Source organism: Pteropus medius, unplaced genomic scaffold (genome assembly GCF_902729225.1).
Source record: "Pteropus medius unplaced genomic scaffold, Ma_sr-lr_union100, whole genome shotgun sequence".
NCBI lineage: Eukaryota > Metazoa > Chordata > Mammalia > Chiroptera > Pteropodidae > Pteropus > Pteropus medius.
In genome coordinates this window covers 3,674,719-3,697,892 of record NW_024354911.1, presented here as the reverse complement: position 1 = coordinate 3,697,892, position 23,174 = coordinate 3,674,719, and the positions used below count along the sequence as shown (strand labels likewise).

At 46.8% G+C, this 23,174-nt stretch overlaps 1 protein-coding gene and 1 pseudogene across 3 annotated transcripts in view; both read left to right on the top strand.

Annotated features, from left to right (window-relative positions):
• Window positions 1-2,399: 2,399 nt before the first annotated feature.
• On the top strand, window positions 2,400-3,692 carry LOC120597827 (tubulin beta chain-like; annotated as a pseudogene).
• Window positions 3,693-10,673: 6,981 nt separating this feature from the next.
• The window catches only part of CD276 (CD276 molecule), a 29,511-nt gene continuing 17,010 nt past the window's right edge, over window positions 10,674-23,174 (top strand). The window contains exon 1 of one of the 3 annotated variants that reach the window (XM_039856409.1): window positions 10,674-10,778. The gene's annotated coding sequence lies outside the window, so the exon portion shown is untranslated. Of the gene's footprint in view, window positions 10,779-10,982; window positions 11,206-11,521; window positions 11,542-23,174 lie in introns of those variants that run through there. The other 2 variants (XM_039856411.1, XM_039856410.1) reach the window with 2 other exon arrangements.

The following is a 23,174-nucleotide window of genomic DNA, read 5'->3' as shown; positions in this document are numbered from 1 at the left end:
TCAGCTTTCTCTATCTCTATGCTGTAGTATTCACCCAGACTGGGACCTGTCTGGCTTCTGGTTTCTTTAGGGGTTAGGTTCTGGGATACATCACCCCTCTAGTGTATACAGTGTATCCAGGGTTGAGTTCGGGGGAAGGAATATGCAATCCATTTAATTTAGCATTAAGATAGGAATGTGACACTACAACTACTGCTTTCCATTTCTGGAAATTCCCTAATATTTCTGGTCTGCTAATGGTTCTTCACGTTGTTTTCTATTTCTCTTATATATTGTTTTAAGTCATTTGTATATCTACTCCGTCATTTCAAATGCAAGACTAAATTCTGAAAGCCTTCACTCCTTTCTTCTGAAAGATCTTATACTTAGTAAGAAGCTGGGGTCTCATTCTTTTTCTCCCCAGTATTTCCCATCTGTAAAATGGGACTGGATGGACTAGCTAACATTTGAGGGCCTTTCCATCTCCCATGGGCTATCACTTCAAGGATCAGGCCCAACTATTATTTGACTTGGTTTCTTCTTTATATTCCACATTAATTCAGAAATGTGGGTGGTGACACCACATTCGTCCTGATTTCACTCTGTTCATGAGTAGTCAGAGGGCAAAATATAGAGCTAAGAAATGAAAACTGTTTTCTCTTAGAAAAAAAGCATAAACCATCCACAAAAACAATTACCATAATGAATAGCTAAGCTAGGTGAACACAGGCCTACCCCGAGAAATGTAAACCTGGTGGCAGGGGGTGGAGAAGTGGAGTAGGGGATAATTTAAGGATTTCTTGTTATTCCCAAAGCAAAAGATGACTTAAAAATTACTTTGATCTTGCTCTCTGGTCTTTCAATGGCCCTGAAGCTTCTAGAAGCTGCTAATGACTAATGTGAAATTATAATTCTCTAAGAGATAGGGGTGTCTCTGTGTGGCCTGTGATGCCAGAAGAGTGATAAACTGAGTGACCTCTAAGAATCTTGCTCATCAAATATTTAGTGATGTTTCATTGTAGGGGCAGAAGCCATAATGATTCTGGGAAGAGCTAAAATCCATTCTGAGAGGGATTGGGGAGTTGAAAGGTACACCGGACCCTCATTCTCTCCTAAATCTATTCTTGGACTTCTATTTGATTATTCAGCCTGTGACCCCTGGTCATAAAGACCTGAGCCTAACAGCACTAGAAATGAGAGGGGTAGGGTGGTGAGTGGGGACTTTGGGGTCCAAGAATGAAGCACAGGCAGGCCTCACTCCTTGCCATCCATGATTTTAGGCATCATAAAGCATGGCCTATTTGGCAAGGACCTCAACTCAATCCTCATATACGGATGGAGAAACTGAGGCTGAGAGAAGCCAGAGACTTGCCTGTTGTCACATAGTGAGCCAATCACTGACCTAGGATTAGAATTCAAGGCCTCTTACTCCTATGTAGGAGTCTGATACCTGTACCCAGGTGCCTCAGGTAAGTTCCAGAAGATTTTAAGCCCCACATTGAGTTTGAGGGAGATCCTTGGCTGGGCATGGAGTAAGGACTAACTAAAGATGTATTACTATGGTGGATGCTGCAGTGTGCTGCCGGGATCCCCTTTATGACTGAAGGACTTACTACACCAGCTGCTAGGTGTACTGCAGGAAGACATCTCTCAGCTGTAAATCTTCTTTGGGAATTGCCTCTGCTAAAGAAAGTAACCTGAATAATGTCATTCTCCCTCCCCAGGAGATTCATATCCAATGATCAGTGCTTGGGTATAAAAGGAACCCTGGCCCTAACACAAGACGATTCTAAAGAGGTCATCCTAGCTTCAGAGTGTTCCAGGGCATTGGTCAGATCCTTTGTTGAGATTGTATTGTGCCCCATCATCTCCCTGTGCCCAGTCCTGTTTCCTCTCCTTTTCTTCTCCTGGCATTGAGCCTAACAGCATCCCTAATAAACTTCCTGCACATTAATCTCCATTTCAGTTGCTTCCCAAGAACTCATCCTGCCACACTTGGGTTGAATTAAACTCATGAGGAAGCCAGACCTTGGGAAGGAGCTGGGGTCAGGTGGTTTCAGTCATGGTGGGAGAGCAGCTGAAGAGAGATGGGTCATGAGGTAGGGCATAGACTCTAGATCTGGAGGCCGAGATTCCTGCCTCCCCATAGCAGCTCTCTGTCCTACTGTGATCTTGCCTGCAACCCCAAAGCAGAAGAGGGAGAGGGTATGTGATTACTGCTGTTTCAAACTGTGATCTTTCATCACTACTCAAAAACCATGCTACTCAGAACCTTCGTGACACAGCATTCAACCCTTATTGCTCCAGCCCCCAGGGTACATCCCGTCTTCCAGCCCGTTACCAGCAGCAGAGAAAAATAAAATTACATATTTTCTTGCCCTGTACATACCTTGAGGTGAGCAAAAAAATTAATTTGAACCATGAGGGAAATTGTGCACATCCAAGCTGGCCAGTATGACAACCATATCGGTGCCAAGTTCGGGAAGGTGATCGATAATGAACATGGATAGCATCCACCCAACTGTCACCTACCACAGGGAAAGTGACCTGCAGCTGGATCACATCTCCTTGTACTACAATGAAGACACAGGTGGAAAATATGTTCCTTGTGCTATTTTGGTGGATCTAGAACCCAGGACCACAGACTCTATTTGCTCCGGTCTTTTTGGCTAGAATGTCGGACCAGACAACTTTGTTTTTGGTCAGTCTGGGGCAGGCAGCAAGTGGGCCAAGGGCCACTATACAGAGAGTACCAGCTGGTTGATTCACTCCTGGACATATTGCGAAAGGAGGCTGAGAGCTGTGACTGCCTGCAGGGATTCCAGCTGACCCATTCACTGGGCAGGAATGGGCATCTTGCTCATCATAAGATCTGTGAAGAGTATCCTGAACATATCATGAACACCTTCAGTGTGGTGCCCTCACTGTGTTTGAGCCCTACAGCACCACCCTCTCTGTCCTTCAGTTGGTAGAGAATACTGATGAGACCTACTGCATTGATAACAAGGCCCTTTGCGTCAACTTCTGTACCCTCAAGCTGACTGCAGAAACCTATGGGGACCTGAACCACCTCATCTCAGCCACCATAAGCGGTGTCACCACCTGCCTCCACTTGTCTGGTCAGCTCAATGCTGACCTCTGCAAGTTGGCAGTCAACATGGTGGTCTTCCCATGCCTCCACTTCTTCATGCCTGGCTTCATGCCAGTTGTGGAAGCCAACGGTATCAGGCCCTCACTGTGCCCAAATTCATCCACCAGGTATTCGATGCCAAGAACATGATGGCTGCCTGTGACCCCAGTCATGGTCAGTGCCCCCACGTGGTTGCTGTCTTCAGTGGGCAGATGTCCATGAAGGAGACAGATGAGCAGATGCTCAATGTAGAAGATAAGAATAGCAGCTGCTTTGTGAAATGGATTCCCAACAACATCAAGATGGCTATCTGCAACATCCCACCCCATGACCTGAAGATGTCACTCATCTTCATCTGTAACAGTAGGCCATCCAGGAGCTGTTCAAGTGCATCTCAGAGCAGTTCACTAGCATGTTTCACTGGAAGGCCTTCCTCCACTGGTACACAGGCGAGGGCATGGACCAGATGGAGTTCACCAAGGCCGAGAGCAACATTGAACAACTTCATTCCGAGTACTAGCAGTACCAGGATGCCATCACAAGAGAGGAAGATTTCGGTGAGGAGGCCAATGAGGCGATCTAAGGTCCAGCCTCATCACTCAGGTTTCTCAGTTCCCTCAGCCTTCTTCTTCAACTGCCCCTTTCCTCTCCCTCAGAATTTGCATTTTCTGCCCCTATCTTTTTTTACTTTTAGGGAGGGGTTCTAGAATAGTGCCTGAAACATAATAGGCCCTCAATTAATATTCATTGTTTGTTGAATGTCTCCTCTCTCTTTCCACTCTCGGAAACCTAGATTTCTGCCATTCTGTATAAACTTATATTTCCTTCTGATGCCCATTCCTCCCATCTGTCCAGTTAATATTTCCCTCTCTATTTTCAAGATAATTTTCCAAGAAGCTGAGTCTCATCCTAATCCCATTTAGAACCGTGTGCTGAAAACCCAGATGGATGGCCACCATCCTAAGCCCATGTAGTAGCCAAGGGGAAAGGAAACCATGCTAACTGTAGATGGTAGAGGTCCTTATAAGGAAGAGGTGGGATTTGCCATCCTAGAGCAAATTAAGTTTTCCTTTTATCCTTGGTTTTCAGGTTAAAGTCCTAGTTTCCAGGTATTTCTCTGCTCCTCTTTCAGTTTTGGGGGAGGTGTTAACAGTATTACCTCCATTTTCACTCTCCCTCCAAGCTTTGTCCTGGACTCTGTTTCCTTTGCAGGGGTCAGGTAGGATCCTTCCCTCTTCCACTTTACCTCCCTCTCACATCAAATCCCTTCTTTTTTTCTGGTTAGAAAAGGGGGTTAAGGAAAAAAAAGAGACCAGGCTTGGTCCCTAAGCCTCCAGAAAGGCCTTCCCCATCTCCACCTTTTTTTTTTTTTTTTAACCCAGAAAATTTTACCAAAGAAAGGGAGGAATCTTGCACCTGTATGTGTATGGAAAAGTATGTACTGCCACCTAAATGTTTGAGTTATTTCCAAGAGGAGAGGGGACAGGACACCATCTTATTTCTTCTTTTCTTACTGCCTTTCCTCTCTTACCCTTGGTTTTGTCCTATCTAACAGTTCAAATTTATATTTTCTGTTGAACTTGCTTTTTTTTTTTAATACTGAAAAAATGACGTTGCCTCAAAAGCCAAAAATAAATGAGAATTGGGGGGAAAAAAATACCACACAATGTGTCCTGGAGGATCAATCTCTCCCATTCTTCATAGCCACTATCCAAAATCTTCATCCTTTTTCTTAGACTCCTTCCACTCTCACTTCCCTTGCTCTCAGGAAATGATCTTGCCTTATACTTTACAGGAAAAAAAATGAAGCCTTCAGTGGGGCCTCCATTGATTTTTCATCGCTCATCCGTATTACCTCCTTCTTTCCAGTCCAAGGAAGGAGTGGCTCTCTCCAAGCTCTGAATCCTGTCCCTTTCTGCCTTTTCAGTGATCTTTCTGTGCCAAGTATCATATCCCTTCTCCCTCAGGGCACTTATCTTCTTCCTTTGTCTTTCTACCTTCCCATGGGAACATGAACGTGCTCAGCACTCTCAGATCTTGAAAAAAGCACTGCAATCTTTTCTCATCCATGTGCTCTTCAACTACTGGTCCTTCTATTCACCCATCCATCCACTCAACAAACGCTAATTGAATACCTACCACGTGCCAGGCACTATTCTAAGTGCAGGAGTACAGCAGTGAACAAAAGAAAGTCCTGATTCTCATGGAACTGATATGGAAGGAGATAGAAAATAAATGCATAAACAACTAATATGTGATATTAACAGAATAAGTGCTAAGTGGAAAAAATCAGAGTAAAGGAGTTGGGGGATGGCTGGGGATTGGGGGGTAGGTGGGTATCACTTTATATGGGTGGTCAGAGAAGGCCTCCCTGGTAAGATAATATTTAAACAGAGACTTGGAGAAAGTTAGGGTATGAGCCAAATAGACATCTGAAGAAGGAGTGCCCTAATCAGGGGGAATAGCAAATGCAAAGGTCCTGAGGCAAATGAGCTTGGTGTATTCAAGGAACAGCCAGGAAGGAAGCATGGAGTAAAGGAAGAAAGAAGGACTGTGGCAGGCGATTAGATCAGAAGGACAGCAGGGGACCAGGTCATATAGGGCTGTATAGGCCATTTTAAAGACTCGCCTTTTATCCTGGAGAAATCTGAGGGGAGGAATGATAATTTGACCATGTTTTAAAGGATAATTGTAGCTGCTGTGTAGAGAGTAAACTATAGAGAGAAAAGATGGAAGCAAAGAGACCGGTTAGGAGGCTATCCCAATACGGGCAAGTGATGGGAATGGCTTGCAACAAGGTGGTAGCAGTGGAGACGGAGAGAGGTCATCTGGTTCTGAACATATTTTGAAGGTTAATCCAATAGGATTGGTGAGGTAGGGTTTGCAAGAAATAAATATCAAGGACAACTACAAGACTTTTGGCCTGAGCTACTGGAAGAATGGAGTTACCATCACCTGAGATAGAAAAGGCTGTAGGAGAAATGGTTTGTTTGGGTTTTGTGTTGTTTTGTTTCTTTGGTGGTGGAGGATGAAATGGAAATTATGGGGTGGATTAGAGACAAATGGAGATGTCCAGTAGGCAGTTGGATGTATAGAATTTAATGACAGTCTAAGTTGGAGATTTGAATTGGAAAGTTGTTGGCACATGGTGTTTAAAGGGATGAGATAACCAAGGGAGTGGATGTAGACCCAGAAGAAAAGACCTTAGAGTACTAAGTCCTGGGCTTCCCCAATATGAAGGGGTTGGGGAGACTAGAAGGAGCAACCAGTGAGATGAGAAGGAAAGCAAGAGAGGGGAGTTCTAGAAACACAAAGTATTTCAAGAAAGAGATTGAATGAATCAGGGGAGAGAGTGAAATGGTTGATGATGCAGGAGAGAGAGATAATGGCTGGAGTGATACCCTTGAGTAGCTTGGAGTGCACAAGAGGAAGGCTGGTCTCAACAGGAGCACCTACCCTTCACCCACAATACCAGGGCAGCAGGCAGAATATGTGGGCACAGATGCTTTATCACCCCTTTTAGCTCTGATCTTCTCAAGTGTGGCTTTCTCCTTATGCTTCCATCACCTGACTCCTTTCCTGGTCTCAGACGCATTAAGTGCACCACCAAGGTAATCAGATCAAGGTCTTCTCAACTTATCTTAGAGAAGCACCTGACCTGGGCAGAACTATGATGCCGTTCACTTGTCAAATTCTTCCTATCTTTCAAGTACAGCTATAAGCCCACATCCTTCTGGAACACTTCCCTGACCTCCACATTCCAGCCCACACTGCATCCTCTTCCCCTACTACCTCCAACTCCAAGACTGGCATTGAGGAGCATCCTTGAGACCTAGGATGGAGAAGATGGGATGTCTCTTCAGCTGCATTTCCACTTTTCACCATGAGGGGGCGAAGGATAGCAAGTGCTTGTGTCAGCCATGCTAGGGAGAGCTTGAAAAAGAGCTGAGAGAAGCGTCTATTCAGGTCCTCTACCCATTTTTAAAATCAGATTGTTTTGGTTTTTTTTTTTGGTGTTAAGTTGTATGAGTTCTTTACATAGTAAACCCTTATCAGATGTATCATTGGTGAATATCTTCTCCAATTCAGTAAGTTGTCTTTAGGTTTTGTAGCTGGTTTCCTTTTTACTTTGATATAATCCATTTGTTTATTTTTTCTTTTGTTTCCCTTATCTAAGGAGTCATATCCAAAAAGATATTGCTAAGAGCAATGTCACAGAGTTTACTGCCTATGTTTCCTTCTAGGAGTTTTATGGTTTTGGGCTTACATCTAAATCTTTAATCGATTTTAATCATGTTTATGGTATAAGAAGGTCATCCAGTTTCATCTTTTTGCATGTATCTGTCAAGTTTTCTCGACAATACTTATTAAAAAGACTGTTTTTACCCCTTTATATATTCTTGCCTCCTTTATCGTAGATTAATTGATGACCATTCTTACTCAGCCATAAAAAAGAATGAAATCTTGGAATTTGTGACAACATGGATGGACCTAGAGGGTATTATGCTAAGTGAAATAACTCAGACAGAGGAAGACATATAGCTTATGATTTCACTTATATGTGGAATCTAAAAAACTAAATAAATGAACAAACAAAACAGAAACAGACTCATAGATACAGAGAACAAATTGATGGTTGCCAGATGGGAGGGGTTTGGGGGATGGGTGAAAAAAGTGAAGGGATTAATAGCCAGTAATAAAAATAGTCATGGGGATGTAAAGCACAGGATAGGAAATATAGTCAATAATAATATAATAATTATGTATGCTGTCAGATGGGTAGTAGACTTATCCGAGTGGTCATTTTTTAAGTTATATAAATGTCTAATCACTACATTGCACACCAAAAACTAATGTAACATTGTATATCAACTATAATTGAAAAAAATTTTAAATTAAACAGAAAGAGCAGGGAATTTGCAAGCCAACTGTTAGTCCCTCTCTGGCTTTACAGGCCTGCTTCATTAGTCCTGCTTGCTATAGGGCGGAGCGGTAGATCTTCTGGTGCTCTCAATGAGAAAGCCAGTAGCTCAGCAGGCTACACAGGAGACCAGAGAGAACTCTTTTGGAAGAAGAGGAGGCAGAGGCCCGGAACAGCCGACCCACTTCCTCCGGCCACATGGCCATTACTTGGCAGGCTGGGAGGTCCTGGTTTCTAGCCTACTCTCTACTCTCTTGTCTGCATTCCACTCCTGCCAGCCAGGGTTAAGGCATTCACTCCAGAGTTTAAATTTTCAAGTTCAAATTTTCTTAACATGGGAGATGGGGTAGGAGGTAGGGGTGGGCAGGGGAGTACTAGTGGGAAATCTGGAGGAGAATGAGCTGGGGTTTCAGCTCTGAGGGATCTATCAAAATGCCTAAGGAGATACGACATGGGACAAGAAGAGAACACTGGACAGTGCATGTTAGAACAGACCAGAGTTGAAGCTGGCTCCTGTACCAGGAGACTTAGGGAAGTAAATGGACTTGTGTAGTTTGAGAGGACCACCTCTGATAGACTCCCTTTCCTTGAAGTGAAAGGAACTAGACTGTATGAACATTTACAGAGGGGTGGAGGGCGATGGAGAGGGACCATGTTTTGACAGCAATGCTGCCAAAGGGTTGATTGGGGAATTTCTAAGGTGAAGGAAGAAACTTGGTGCCTGGGGTCATTCCTCAGAGGTGGTCACACATCTCTGTGAATGGATAAAGTCATCACTGCAGCTAAAGTTCTATTTGGAAACCCAAGGCCCATCACCATTTGTCTGTGAAGGACAGTCTGGACAGTCTGGTTGTAGAGGTTTCTTTAGAAGTTATGTTCGTGATGATCTCATCATGGGAAATAAGGAAAGAAGAAGAGGTGCCAAATATGTTATTGTGCCGAAGGTCCTGTTTTAAGAAAACAAACACCAGATTGTATTCATTAGCAACTGCTAGCCACAAAAGTGGAAAAAGCAGTTAAGCCAATAAGAAATAATACCCACATGTGAGGTAGTAATCTTGGGTGAAGTAGGCCAGTAGGAAGAGAGCCTCACTTCTGGTGGCAGAAGCAGGATAGAGGGACACGGCAAGAAGACTGAGACTTGGTTGCTGACGGGGAATGCTGCAGTTTACACAGCCTGCTGATCTTGGATGGGGCTTTTCCCCAGGAGCAGTGACCCAAGTGGAGACCTAGCAGCAGCCAAGACATGGTCCAAGAAGGGCCACTTCCATCACACATTGTATTTCACCACAATAGAGGCTGAGAGAAGCCAGGGAGGGAAAGGGGGCTAGGAATGGCAGTCAGTGGTCCTGCCTCAGAAATTAGACATTGTCATGAAGATTAAGAATACCTCACTAGGGAGAACCGAATAAACTGTTCTTACCGTTGGGCAGTTAAGACTTCCCTATGTCCATACTAGGCCTGGGACTATGGATGTCCTGAAGAAACCTGGCAGAGTGTCTCAAGCCAAACCAAAAACAATGTTACTACTAATATTGCAGTTTTCATGCACAAGGCCTGACAGGGTAGGATGAACAGTGTGAATTGCTGGGGAGGCTGACGACCTCCACAGACGCTGGACCAGATGTCCTGGCCTTCATTTCCCACTCTCTGGCCCCATCCCTCGAAGTAGTCAGACACTGCCACTAACAAACTTATATTAAGAAATGCATATACACATAGGCTCAAATACAGTGTTGCTCATGTGTTCACAAATATATATACCCATGCACCACTAATCAATCTCTCTCTCTCTCTCTCTCTCTCTCTCTCCTCTCTCTCTCACACACACACACACACACACACACACACACACACACAAATACACATACACACACACACACACACAGTAGAGTTTGAATTCAGCACTAAATTCAAAGGGGCAAATTCTGGTTCCTCCATGTAATAGTTGGATATCCTTAAGCAAATTACTTAATCTCTTTGTGTTTTAATTTCTTTATTTGTAATAACAAAGATAATAAAAGCATTTACCTCACTGAGTTGTGAAGACAGAATGAGATAAAATGGTAAAGAGCTTATGACATGCAGAGACACATGTATTCATGTATAGTTCCTAACCCCTCCCTCATACTTCTACCACTTGTTGGGCCTGGAGAAAGCACAAGGTTAGAGCCCCAGTTTTCTCCTCTGTAAAATGGAGATAATATCTACCCAGAGGGCCGTTGTGAGGATCGAAAGAGGCCCAGCATGAAAGGACCCAGGCCCACAGAAGCTGGTCACACTGGAGCTGTTACCCTCTGTATCTGATAAAGAACAAGTCACAGAACAGGTGCAGGGCTGAGATGAGCCACGGCAGAGACTGGCCCCCGTCTCTTTTCAGGCTGGAGCTGGGTCTTACAAGGACAGAACCCAAGGCCACAGGGATGAGGGGAGTCAGAACTGCTTCTCCCTCCCCTTTCCCCGTTGGAGCCTAGTCTGGCCAGCGCTTGGCGTGGGGCTGGGGGCAGGGCTGGCCGGGTGGCCGTGGGTGGAAGGAAACGAGGAAAACCAGCTGGGTGGAAATTACTCTGTGGTTGGCTCAGGCACCCACGACGCTGTATTTATAGAATACTCCCTGCAGCTCTTAATTCCTCTCTGTAAAGTTAACCCTTTTCTGGCCCGGGTACCAACCTAGTGCCCAAGGAAAACGCAGACCTGGAGTCGGACAGCAGAATCTGAGCTCCGGCTCTGCCATCAGCAGCCTGAAGGGTGAGGGCGAAGAGTGTGATCAGTGACTGGTCACCTGTCCCCCTAGCAGAAAATAAACTTTGGATCCTGGGAATGTGGGAACGGGGTGGGGGAGGGGCAGCAATTAGACCAGCGCTCCCTTCCCGGAGAACTGGGTCTCCCCGCTAGGTCTGGACTGGGGTCAGGGGCGGGGTCCAGGCCCCGTGCTCTGCCCAACGGGCGGGCTCAGGCCTTGGCCCCAAACTGCTGCCGCGGGGCCAGTCCCGCCTCTGCGCGCACCCGGCTGCCTTTCCGGGCCCAAGGCTTCCTCCAGCCCGCCCCGCCCCTCGGGCTCCCGGGCCGCCCCCGGCCCCCATTAGGGCCCGGCCTCGCGGCGGCTGCGGTAACAACGGAGGCAGGGACTCCGAAGCTCGGAGGAGTCTTGGATCCCGGGAGAGGGCGCGGCACGGTGAGTGCTTGCGTGGCGCGGGCGCGGGCGGCCTTTGTCTGTAGCCCTTGCTTGCTGCAGGGCCGCTAGAGTGGGCAGCGAGGCGTCCCCTCCCTTGCAGTGTGCTCTCCTCCGTTCCCTCTCTCCCCTCCACCAACACCCCTGGGTCCCGCGCCGGCCTCCGAGCCGTGAGCACCGGGAACCCGAGCCGCATTCCGGCCTCCCGGGCCCTGAGGCAGCTGGGGGCGGCTGGAACCCAACCCCGCCCCCGACCTGGTCTCCCCCTCCTCCTCCGGTCCAGGGGGCTGGAGAAGTGTGCGACCTGCCCTCACCCCGGACGCCGCTGGAGAAGATTGGGTGGGTGGTCGTGATTACAGAGGCCCGGGGTGTGCAGGGGGGCATGGAGGCAGATCTGTCACTGTGTTAGTGATTCTGGAAAGCTTAACCCGCTGGCTGGAGCTGGGAGAGAAGCAGTCTCCCGCGCCCTGCAGAAGAAAACACCGTGACCACGAGTGCTGAGGAGGGGAAGCTGCCCGAGAGCGGAGGGCGAGTGGTTCGGGTCCACTCCACTTGGCCTTGAAGGATGAAGGAGTAGGTGACGGGGGGACTGCCACAGGCAGCAGTGGACATTGGGGGGACAGATTCTGAGAACAGGTAGGGACAGCAAGCCTGGGTGAAGAGGTGAATAGATGTTGGGGGAGGGGAGGAGACAGAAGGAAGCCAAAGAACGGGAGAGCGCAGGGATGGGCGGTTTGGGCTTCCGAAGTTTCAGAGATGGTGGATGTGGTAGGGTTAAGAGAGACAGGGACCGGTGGAGGGAAGGTAGAGGCCAGGGTAGGGGCACACGAGAGGGGAGGGGATTGAATCCCAAGGCCCTCACTTGCTGTTTAGCCAGCAATGGGTAGGTCTGGAGGCCTAAGACAGTGAACTGCCAGAAAAAGGGATTTATTTCTAAGGGAAACCTGCCCTAATGAGAAATGCGTGATGAGTGACTCAGATATGAGGTCTGTCATTGAGGAAAACGTCAAGCAAATAGTAAAGCAAAAGCGATTGGGGAATGGGGGCTGGGGGAAAGGAGATTGACTTAAGAAAGAAAGACTATTTACTTTCAAATTGGCTGTGGATGATTATAAATGAGTCTGATTTCATCATTCAGTTAAAGCCCCAGGTCCCTTTCTTACAGGCATCTTTAGCAGTTAGCTTCTGCTTTAGAAAGTATTGAAGCCAGTCAGTCTTTAAAAAAGAGTTCTTTATTTAGTTCAGTCCCCTGGCTAATTCCCTCTGGCCTCCCAGAAATCCCTAGGAAATCTGATGCTGTGCAGCCTTCCTTGTAGTTTGGGGGCCTGCTCATAGGTAGGGCACTTTTGGAGGCTGAGAGAAATTGAAGTATAAACTTGAAATTGAAGTTTAAACATGTTCAATGGGTCAGACCTGAGTGCAGGGAGGGGTGGAGGGCTGTGGGGATGCGGGGTGTGAGTGGGGGCTGGTAGTTCCAGCTTGTTTGGGAGTGGAACTGTTTGGGGTAAGTACATTTCTCTGACATCTGAAGTTCCTGAGCTTAAGCAGTAACACTTCTGTTAATTGTTGAGCATGGAAATCTTTCTCCCCATATTACATATAGCACAATCTGACATCAAGACACTCATTTTCCTTCATGACTTTAGGTCGGCACTGTGTGCATCAGTTTTTGCACTAAGGGGTAGTAAGGCAAGGGGACTCTTAAGAGAGTGAGCTTTACACTTAGTGGCTTTAGTGATGCTTTTATTGGTCCCATTACTGATCTCTGGACTTCTCATCTCTCTTCAATGACCTCACTAGTGGTTTCTCCTGACTGCTAACGTGAGCTTTCCAATTTACTCCAGACTCCTATGCTCCAAGAAATCAGACAATCCAGCTTGTTAGAGGTGAGCAGCCCAGGTAGATGTAAGCCTGAAGGTGAGAAGAGTGCCAGACTTGAGGACTGCTTCCCTTCCTGTCCCTGGTCCTCTTCAGCTCTGCCATGCACCTGATGGGAGTAGGTTAGCTGGAAGTCTGGGTTGCTCAGATACCTGATATGTGGATGCTTGAATGTTTGTGGAAAGGACAGTTAGGGAAGTGTTGTCCCTTCTGAGGAGGCTGGGTCCTTATTCTGGAGAGGCCAGCTTCTAAGTCTTCCTATGGGAATTCCCCCATCCTTAAACTGTAGCCTTCTCTAGAGTCATAAATCTTCATTCTCTAAAGGAGAATTTGGGTTTCACTGACCTGAACAGTATAGTTTGGGGTCAGAGATGCAGTGGGATCATAGAACCATGAGCTGGGACTCCACAGCACCCAGAGAGACTCCTCGAAAGTGTTGTAGGACAGGCATCTGGCCTGTTGATGGCTACTTCTCAGTTAGACATGTGGAGTTAGGGCTGGGTGAAGAAAATGACCCAGATCCAAGAGGCCTCTGAGATTATGACCACATAGGGCCTGAGCCTGTGACCCTGAGTCATGGGGTCGGGAGGGGGAAGAAGGGCAGGCAGGATGAGGTCACTGCCCATGAGCTTGTCCTCTGGATGACAACTTCTCATTGCTATTGTTTTCCCACATCCCCCAGGACCGGAGTGACAGGGTGGTCCACCAGCAAAAGAGGGGAGGCATATCCAGGACCTGGAGGAGAGGGAAGTGGTTGGGAACATGTGATCCTCCAGAAATTTCCTTTGGCTCGGAATGAATCAAACATCTGTGAGAGGGCCACATGCACTATTATGCAACACTCCCTCACTTGGCACCCTTAGTTCTGCCTCCCCTCTAGTATGAGGTTCCATACGGGAACACTGGGTTTTCAGGGTTGGAGTGGAGCTGTGCTGGATGCTCAAAAGATATCATTTCATTTAATCATCATTGCAGTCTTATGAGGTAGGGTATCATTAGCCCTCTTGTATAGATGGGAAAACTGAGGCTCAGAACTGAGGGGAAGTCACATGCCCAAAGACTCACAGCTGGCAAATGCTAGAGCTGGGATGTGGTCTGTCTCCAGAACTGGCTCTTTCTGCCACTCGGAAGGCAGGCATATGCTTCACTCATTCTGTAGCCTGGCTAGGGGTCCCCACAGCGAGGTAGAGAGGACTCATTTGGAGAGTCAGGGAGAGGGCAGGCTTGACCTTCATGTCCCAGACTAGTCATGCTGACAGCCTTGTAGGGGCCATTGCTAGGTCCTTATCCTTCTGGAGACCTGGTTCTCAGTACCCTCATGCCTCTAGGAGCCCCTCCTATGCCTTCTGGTTCTGACCTGTGCTCCGCCAGCCACCCACATTCTCCCTGTCCTCTTGTCCAGAGAATGGGTTCCTCCTCTACACCCTTAAAGCCTTTGGGCATTTGGCCTTCCCAAGGCATCACAAGAGTATGGGAAATGTACTGGGAGTGGGGAATGAAAGCATTTTTTATTGGGAGCCTTGGAGTTTGGTGCAGGGGGAGATACTACCTCTGGAATGCAGGATTCCCATGTCACCTTAAAGTCAACATAGGCCCTGAGGAACTGGGACTCCTCAAGGGAGACACTGGAATGTGTGCTTGGTGGAGGCTCTGTACTGGGGGACATGGCAGCAGCAGGGGCAGTAGGGGCTGGATCCCACGATATACGGAGCTGTGACCTGATTTCCAGAAGGAGGAGTGGGGAGAGGACCATTTGGGGTGAGCTAGGCACAGAGATGGAGCCAAATTGTGCGTTTGCTGCTTTGGACCTGGGGTGCTAGTGGGATTCCAGGTGGAAAGGGAGTCAGAGGAGGAGTAATGGGCCCAGGGACATAGATGTATAGCCTGACAGTGGGAGTCTTGGCTGAGAAGGGTGGAGTGGGAGGGAAAGGGGAGGCTCCGTGTAGAGGGGTCCAGGAGGCCTTGTCTCCATGCCCATGGCAATGATAATTAATAGTAGTTATAATTGTTACCACTGTTGAGTGCTGGGTGCTTTCCTGTCTTCTCTGTATGTTGTCTTATTTTATTCTCAAAACAGCCTTGTGGGGTAAGGATTGCAAACCTGTTTTAGAGATATGGAATCGAGTCTCAAAAAGGTTAAGTTATTTATACCTGGTCATATTCGAATTCTGAGTCAGAATTTTAATACAGGCCTGCTTGCTCCTGAACCAAAGCTGTACCCTGGGGCAAACAAGGCAGCCAAATGAGTCCATTTAATAGGTGAGGAATTGAAGCCGGAGGGCACTTGTGAGCTCTCAGTCACCATTGTTGGTGACTGATGACTGAGTCTGGGCCCTTGGGCAGCCTGCCCTCCTTCTCCGGGCTCAGATTCTCATCTGTACAATGGGTGTGGACTTGGGCACTGGATCAGGTGAACTCCAAGAGGCTTTCAAGCTCTGAGGACTGGGGTGAGGGTGGGGGGTCATGCTACACTCCTGAGGGGGAATCCCTGGAGAGCCAGAGGAGCTGGTGCTTAGGTGGATGAGGTCAGCAGAGTTGTTCCAATAGGATGAGCCTCTTAAGATAGAAACCTAAAGAATTTGGAGGCAGATAGGCATTTAGACAGAACACATCTAGAGAAAGTGCATCCTTCCTTGAGTAAAGTCTGGAAAGGCTCCTGAAAGGGATGGGATTTCCAAATATATTTAGGTGGACACCTAGCAGGACTCCACAAATGTTGAGTGAATGCAGATGTGTGTGCCACAGGCCTGCCAGGGACCTACTCTTTGATTTGGTCTTACAAAATCTCATTTCTTCCCTTCCTCTCTTTACTCCCCTTGGGCCTATCCCTTCTTCTGGCTGGACCTCTTCTGAGTTCAGTGTAGCTTTACTTTTTTCAGGGTTCTGTGTCTCCAGTGATGTATTGTATGTGTACATGTGTGTGCACATGTACACACACATGCTCACATATCTGTGCACCCATGCGTGTATGGCCTCTGCACACACTCCCAGTTCTGAGATGGTGTCACGCTGCCTTGTCAAATGGTGTTGAGCCCTAGAAGATGTAGACTCATTCTGTGGCAGCTCCCTAACCAGAAGAGGGGGTGAAAGGCAGACCAGCTCCTGCAGTAGATGTCTCCCCATGCTCTCAGACCCACAGAGATGGGCTGGATTCTCTCTCTGTTCTTGCCATCTCCCATTCTGATGCCCTGACTTCATTGTGGAGAGGGTGCTGTGGTGCAGATGGTGAGGCTTAGAAAGGCTAGAGGCTCTTCTCTGTCCTGTTCTCCTCTCTTCCTTGTTCTTCCTAAAGCCATGAGGGAAGCAGGCGGAGGATGCCAAGAAAACCTTGGCCCCTCTCTGCTGGGCTGGCCCTGATGACACACTGCTGTCTTGACTCACACAGAAATCACTTTGAGAGGAAGAATTGATTTTTTCCCTGGGGTGGGATCACAGGGCTGTGGAGCGGTGCCCAGTGGACAGCCTTGAACACAAAAGGCCTAAATTGACTCAGATTGCCAGGAAAAGGGAAGGTCAACATGGAGTTGTTCCCAGGGAACTCTGAAGACCACCCCCACGCCCCAGGCCCCCACTCATTTATAGAACACCTATAGGTTGGTTTAGATAATTTTGCTCAGTTGAGTCCTATAATCATCCTATGAGAGTAGAGTTTATAATCCCTATTTTACAAAAGAACAAACAGAAGCTCAAAGAGGATGTTTTCCCAGTCACACGACTAAGAAGTGACAGTCTGGATTTGAACCTGTCTCTCCATCTCCAAAGACATCTGAAAGGGCTCACTTCTTCCTTGAAGCCCCTTGTGACTACACCAGCCCAGCATTTGGTCATCAAACTGGATGGTGGCCAGGACCTTTCTTTGAGGGTTGTGGAGATGAAGACCAGAGAGAGAATGCGTTTGCTCAAGAAAACCTAGCAAGTGAGTGACGAAGCCTGGTCTAAAATGCACGTGAATTTTTGATGTAGCTGTTTTTCTTTTTCCTTTTGTTAACTGCAAAAGAATCACATGCTCATTGTCAAAGTTACAGAAGTGCATCAGCTAGAAAAAGGAAGTAAACTCGTACTCTCATTCCCACGCCCCAGGGTTGGGTTCACTATCATGCTTCCAGACTCTTCTCCCATATACAAACATCCATCCATCCATCTCTCTGTCCACCTAAACACACATGCACTCATTTATTCATTCATTTATTCATTCACTGAACAATGCACTGAGCACCCATTATGTGCCAAAGTCACAAGAGAGAAAGCGGGGAGACTGGCGAATGGGCTTTTGTGGTCATCTAAGCAAGAGATGATGCTGACTTGGCAGATCAAAGAGAGAAGCAGAGATGGAGAGAAAGTGAGAGTAAATAAATATCAGGGTTTAGCAAACTTTTCTGTGAAGGGCCTGAATGTCAGTATTTAAGGCTTTGTTTGCAACCATTGCAGCTGCTTGTCCTGCTATTGTAGTACATAAGCAGCAACAGACAACACATGAATGAACGAAGCGTGGCTGTGTGCCAATGAAACTTTATTTACAGATGCTGAAATTTGTATTTCAGAAAATTTCCTTGTGTCATGAAATAAACTTCTTCTGATTTTTCCCAACCATTGAAAAAGATGTAAAACTTTTCTTAACTGGTGAGCTGAACAAAAACAGGTGGTAGGCTGGATCTGGAACTCAGGCTGTTGTAGTTTGCAGACTCCTGGGATATATTTTAGAGTGAGGAATGGCTGTTCTTGGTGATGGATTGTAGAGGTGAAAGAAATTCATGTTTCTGGCTTGAGCAGAAAGGGAAGTGATGCCTTTCCCAACTGGGAAGGGGTTGGGGGGACAGGTTTTGGGGGAGAAATCAAGAGTTTGAAGAGGGACGTGTGAAGAGGGAGATGCATGTGAGTCACTGGAACGGAGATGTTTAGGAAACAAGTTGGTTTAAGTTTGGAACTCAGATGATAGGTGTGGACTAGAGAAGTAAATTCAGGAGTTGGCAATATATAAATGATATTTAAAGCCATGGGAGTGGCTAAAAAACCATCTAGGGAAAAAAAAAAAGAGAGAGAGCGTTGAGGAGACAGCCTAGATGATGCAGGGGTTTCAGCCCTGGAAAAAGAAGGACATGCTATGAAATACGGCTGATAGAGAGATGGAGAGATAGGTGACTAGATCTGGAACCATAGGGCTTGACCTTTTGTTAATACAAAAGTTAGGCCATACAACTTGCAATATGGTCTGTTTGCTCAACAATATGTCATGGACTTATTTCCATGTTAGCACACGTTCTTTTCCAAAGCTGTATATTATTCCATTATCTAGATGCGCCATAGTTAATGTCCATCATTAATGTACCGGTTCCCCATTGTTTCCCATTTTTGCTGTTACCTGGGTATCTTTGAGCAGTGGTGCTAGTGTTTCTGTAAACCAGTTTCTAAAACTATGGCCCATAGGCCAAATCTTCTGCTGCTTGTTTTTGCATAGCCCACAAGCTAAGAATGGTTTTTACATTTCTAACATTTGGAAAAAAATCATATGATTCATGAAAGTTACATGCAATTCAAATCTGAGTGTCCATAAAGTTCTATTGGAACAGAGCTCTGCTCATTCAGTTATACATAATCTACGACTGCTGTCCTGTCACGGCAGGGAGTTATGACAGTTACTGGATGGCCTACAAAGCCTAAAATATTTTCTATCTGAACCTTTGCTGACCCCTGCCTGACTTGATCTGACATCTAGGACCAGTCCACACACAGGCGGAGTGGGGTCTTTTGAGCAGCTTTAGGAAGGTACAATCCAGAAAAAAAATTCTTTGATGCCCCAAATTCCACCATCAGCTCTCTTTTATGTTGAGTCAACGATTGCCCTTTTGAAATATCCTCCTTTAAAATGCTAACCTCCTCAGTAAGGTTAGCATTACATATTAATCAATTAATCAAGGTCGAGCCTACCTATAGCAGTAATGTTACTTTAAATCCTGTTTTCCTCATCACCTTTAAACGAAGTCCAAGGAAAACTTCCTGCTCTAGCCCCTGCCTGCCTTTTATCTTCTCCTCTTCCTGTGATCACCACCTTTCACCTCATGTCAGTCCATACTGAATTGCTTGTAATTCCTCCAGCTTGCCGTGCTGCTTCTTACCTCAGTGCCCTTGCACAGGTTTCTCCCTCTGCCTGGAATGGGCTTTCCCAGCCTTTCCACCCGGGAGACTTCGGGTCACTTTTTCAGGTTCAGCTGCAGGATTACCAAGTGTCTGAGGTGCCTTCAAGTATCCCTCACTGCATCTTACATAGTACAGTATAATGAGCTGCAGTGATTCATGTGCATGCCCACCTTCCCTATTGGAATGCAGGCTCCTTGAGGATAGACACATAGTTTAATCATTTCTCTGTCCCCAATGTCTTCCTAACAGATACTTAGTAAATAGTTAAATGAATTAGTGAATACATGAATGAATGTCTATTCAAGGACTCCTTCAGTTGCTGGTAATAGAAACCAAGCTCACAGTGGCTTAAAACAAACGATTGGATCAAGTATCTGAGCAGTCGAGGTGTGCAGCTGGCTTCAGGCATAGGAGCTTAAATGATGTCTTCACGGCTCTCTATCCCTCTAGCTTTCATTTCTGCTTCTGTTTATTTGTTCGGGTCAATTTTTTATATTGTCGGTAGTCAATAGATTCATTGCTAACAGCCCCAGAACACATCCTTCTTCTTAGCAACCTCAGCAAGACAGTCTTTTCCAATAGCTCCAGCAGAAACGCTCTGGGAAGTCTCTGACTGGATGTCGCTTGGCTCACAGGCCCATTCCCAGGCAAGTCACTGTGTGGGGCCAGTACATCAGGTCTGGTTACGTGCTGAGCCCTGAGGCTGAGAGTCAACCCCACCAGCACCAAATGGACTGGGTTCCCTTCAGGAAAGTGGGGCTCTGTTATCAGAAGGAGCCAGTCTAGAATGAAGGAGAGGGGCACTCTAGAATAAAGGATGTGGAGCAAAATAACTAAGAGTATCAAGACTAGCAACTGAAGACAGAGATTTGCTTAGCATCTGTTTTGCTTCTTTGTCAAGGACAGAATGAGCAGAAGCTGTGAAGAAGGAACTGAAATTGGGGCTGTACGAGAGACAGATTTTGGCTCAGTGTAAGGTAGAGCTTTCCACCAATGGGAGCTGCCCAAGGGCCAATAGACTGACTTGGGAAGTAGTGGGTGTCCATCACTTGAGGGGACAAAAAGAGGTTGTGGGAGTGGCCAGAGAGAGGTCCCCTGTTCTAATATCTGGCCATTGACTTCTGCATTTTCTTCGGAATTTGTTGGGGGACCTCTTCTCACTCCATGATCTCACTCAGTGATCCCAACTTTGGCTTCAATTACCACCAATGCATGCATGGTTCTCTTGTCTCTCCCTGTTCTGAGCTCCAGCTCTGTGTGTCCAGCAGTCCATCAGACCTTTTGGCATGGATGATCCATAGCTTAAGCCCAATAGGAACTGTTTTTCCCCCTAAACACACTTCATTTCCAGATCTCCCTATTTAAATATGTGTGCCCAACATGAACCTATTTGTTCAAGACTTCAGTACCACCTTGACTCTTTTAGCCTTCCTTGCCATACAATCCTCAAGCCTGTCACATCTGCCCTTGAAATATCTCTGATTTTAGGCCAGGCATCACTAAGTGACTCTGAGGAGATGGTGTCCACTTCATATTTTGAAATACCTATTTTAGATGAGGTTTCTTTTGCTGCGCTGAGCAGTGGCAATTTTCATGGGATGAGAAGAGTCGGGAGAGAAGGAGGGAAAGTAAGAGAGGGATGGCTCTCTGAGTTAGTCACTTCAAGTGTTGTAAGAAAGACCCCAAATTAAAGTGACTTAAGCTAAAATAGGTGTTTATTTCTTACTCATGTGACAGTCCCAGGTATGCCCAGGGCTGGTACTGCAGCCCCTCAGGGGCCTTCTGTCTTGCCACTCTGTAGTCTCTAGGGTATTGCCTTTTGCAGCTTGGCCCCAGATGTCTCCCCACATCTGTGTTCCAGCCAGTAGGAAGGGGGAAGAGAAATTAGAGGGTATGTGCCCTCTCTTTAAGGGCATGACCCAGAAGTTGTACACCTCAGTTCCTCTCACATACTATTAGCCAGAAAATGGTCACATGGCTACATCTAGCTGCAAGGCAGGCTGGGATCTGTAGTATTTAGCTGAGTGGCCATGCACTTAACTAAAAATTTTACAGAAAAGGAAGAGATTAGGTGTAAAGGGAACATTGGTGGTTTCTGTCACAGTGATTTTGTACATTTCAATGTGACCTGTGTGGCAGCTAATTGACTGGACCTTAGGGATATAGTACCCAAAGTCTTAACATGCTAATGAAGTTCTACTAGCATCCAGCAAAGCTCTTCTTTTATAGGTGGGAACATTGAGCATAGAAAGGGGAAGTCATGTATTAAGACTGTACAGCAAAGTGTCAGAGCTAGGACTAGCACTCCAAACTTTGGGCGTGTCACTCTCTACCTTTTCAAAATGATCTCTACCTGTCTGAGAGGCAGACAGGCAGTACCAGGAGGACAAGTCTCTTGAGGATGGGAGGGGTCACCTTTCTAGTCTGTCTACCTGGGGAGTGCAAATCATTTTTCAGGACTCACCTTTAGGGTTATTATATATCTGAGGTACCTCCAAGTAGCCCTCACCACATCTTCAATAGTACACTATACTGAACTGCAGTGATTTCTGTGCATTTCCACCTTCCTTATTGGAATGCAGGCTCCTTGATTTTAGTCATCTCTCTGTCCTCAGTACCTGCCTAATACTGAACGCATGAATGAATGTATATTAATTCATAATGTATATTAATTATATAAGGACTCTTTCAAATGAAAGTAATAGAAACTTAGCTCAAACAGGCTTAAGAAAAAAAAAAAAGATTGGCTCAAATACCTGTGAAGTTTGTGCAGTACGTGTGCAGTGTGCTTCAGGCATAGCTGGATCCAGAGGCTTAACTGCTATTTTCAGCGGTGCTTCTGTGCTCTGCTTGTTAGCATAGCCTCACACTGGTTATATGGCTTGACTCTTTTTGTCCTCTTTGCGGGAAGTGTTGCCCAAGCAGCCCCTGTAGAAACTGAAAGCAAGACAGGAGAATATGAGGCGCTGCTAGTGGTCATGGTGGGGGCAAGGAGTCCCTCTTCGGTAGCCCCATGTCCAAGACTTCTTGGTATAGAGCTCAATCTCAGCCCTTGTTTTTGGTTTTGGTTTTGTGGGGGGCACATCTTGGGTCATTTCTCAGGAGCTTCCCTGAGGCTCTATCTCTGCTGGAATTGGATGAGCCTGCTGCACCCTCAGGTCAAAGGTGGCCTGGGCCCCTCACTCCTGCTTCTCTGGGAAATCCAAGACATGCCTGTCTTTTCTGTCAGGGCTCCTTGGAGTTCCCACATATGGCTGGGATTGGGACAGGGGAGCGGGGAAGAGGAGGAAGAAAGAGGGCCGGCTGGCTGGTGACTCACTGGGAGGGGTGGCTCATGTTGACTGCTGGGCAGGTCCAGTCTGAGGGTGAGAATTCCCCTCTGTAGAAGAGATAGGCAGGGTGGTGTGAATGCAGCATGAGGTCTGTGCCTCTAGTGAAACTCTGTGTATGGGATGGCCCATCTGTCTCCACGAGCAGTGATTGGCTTTCTGTTCCTGGGCCATGTTCCCATTCCCTGAGCAGCACTTCTTCTCCCAGATGTGTTTCTCCCTTCTGCCTTCTGCTCTTGGGGGCCCAGTTGTTGTGATGGAGCCTCTGGGTGCTATGGAATTCTCAGTCTCCTAGGTTCTGGGCTGTCAGGCTTCTCCCCAGAGTAAGCCATAAAGGTGGGAACTTTCTTAGATCCAGAGTCTAAGAAAGGAGTCAAAGGCAGCAAGCCCAACACTCACCCATCAGACATTCCTCATCTTTCCACTGGAGGGAAGGACAGTTTGGCTCTTGGAGGGGCTTGATAGGTCTGATCAGGAGAGAGGCACTCCCTGATCTCCCACATTCACAAAGGCGGCAGTCATTCCCCTGGGGAGTAAAACCCCATAGCAGGAATTAGCTTGATGTATGGAAGAGCCAGTCATAAGAAAGGTCTTGAGTACTGGGCAGGGGACAATGGATTAACTTGGGTA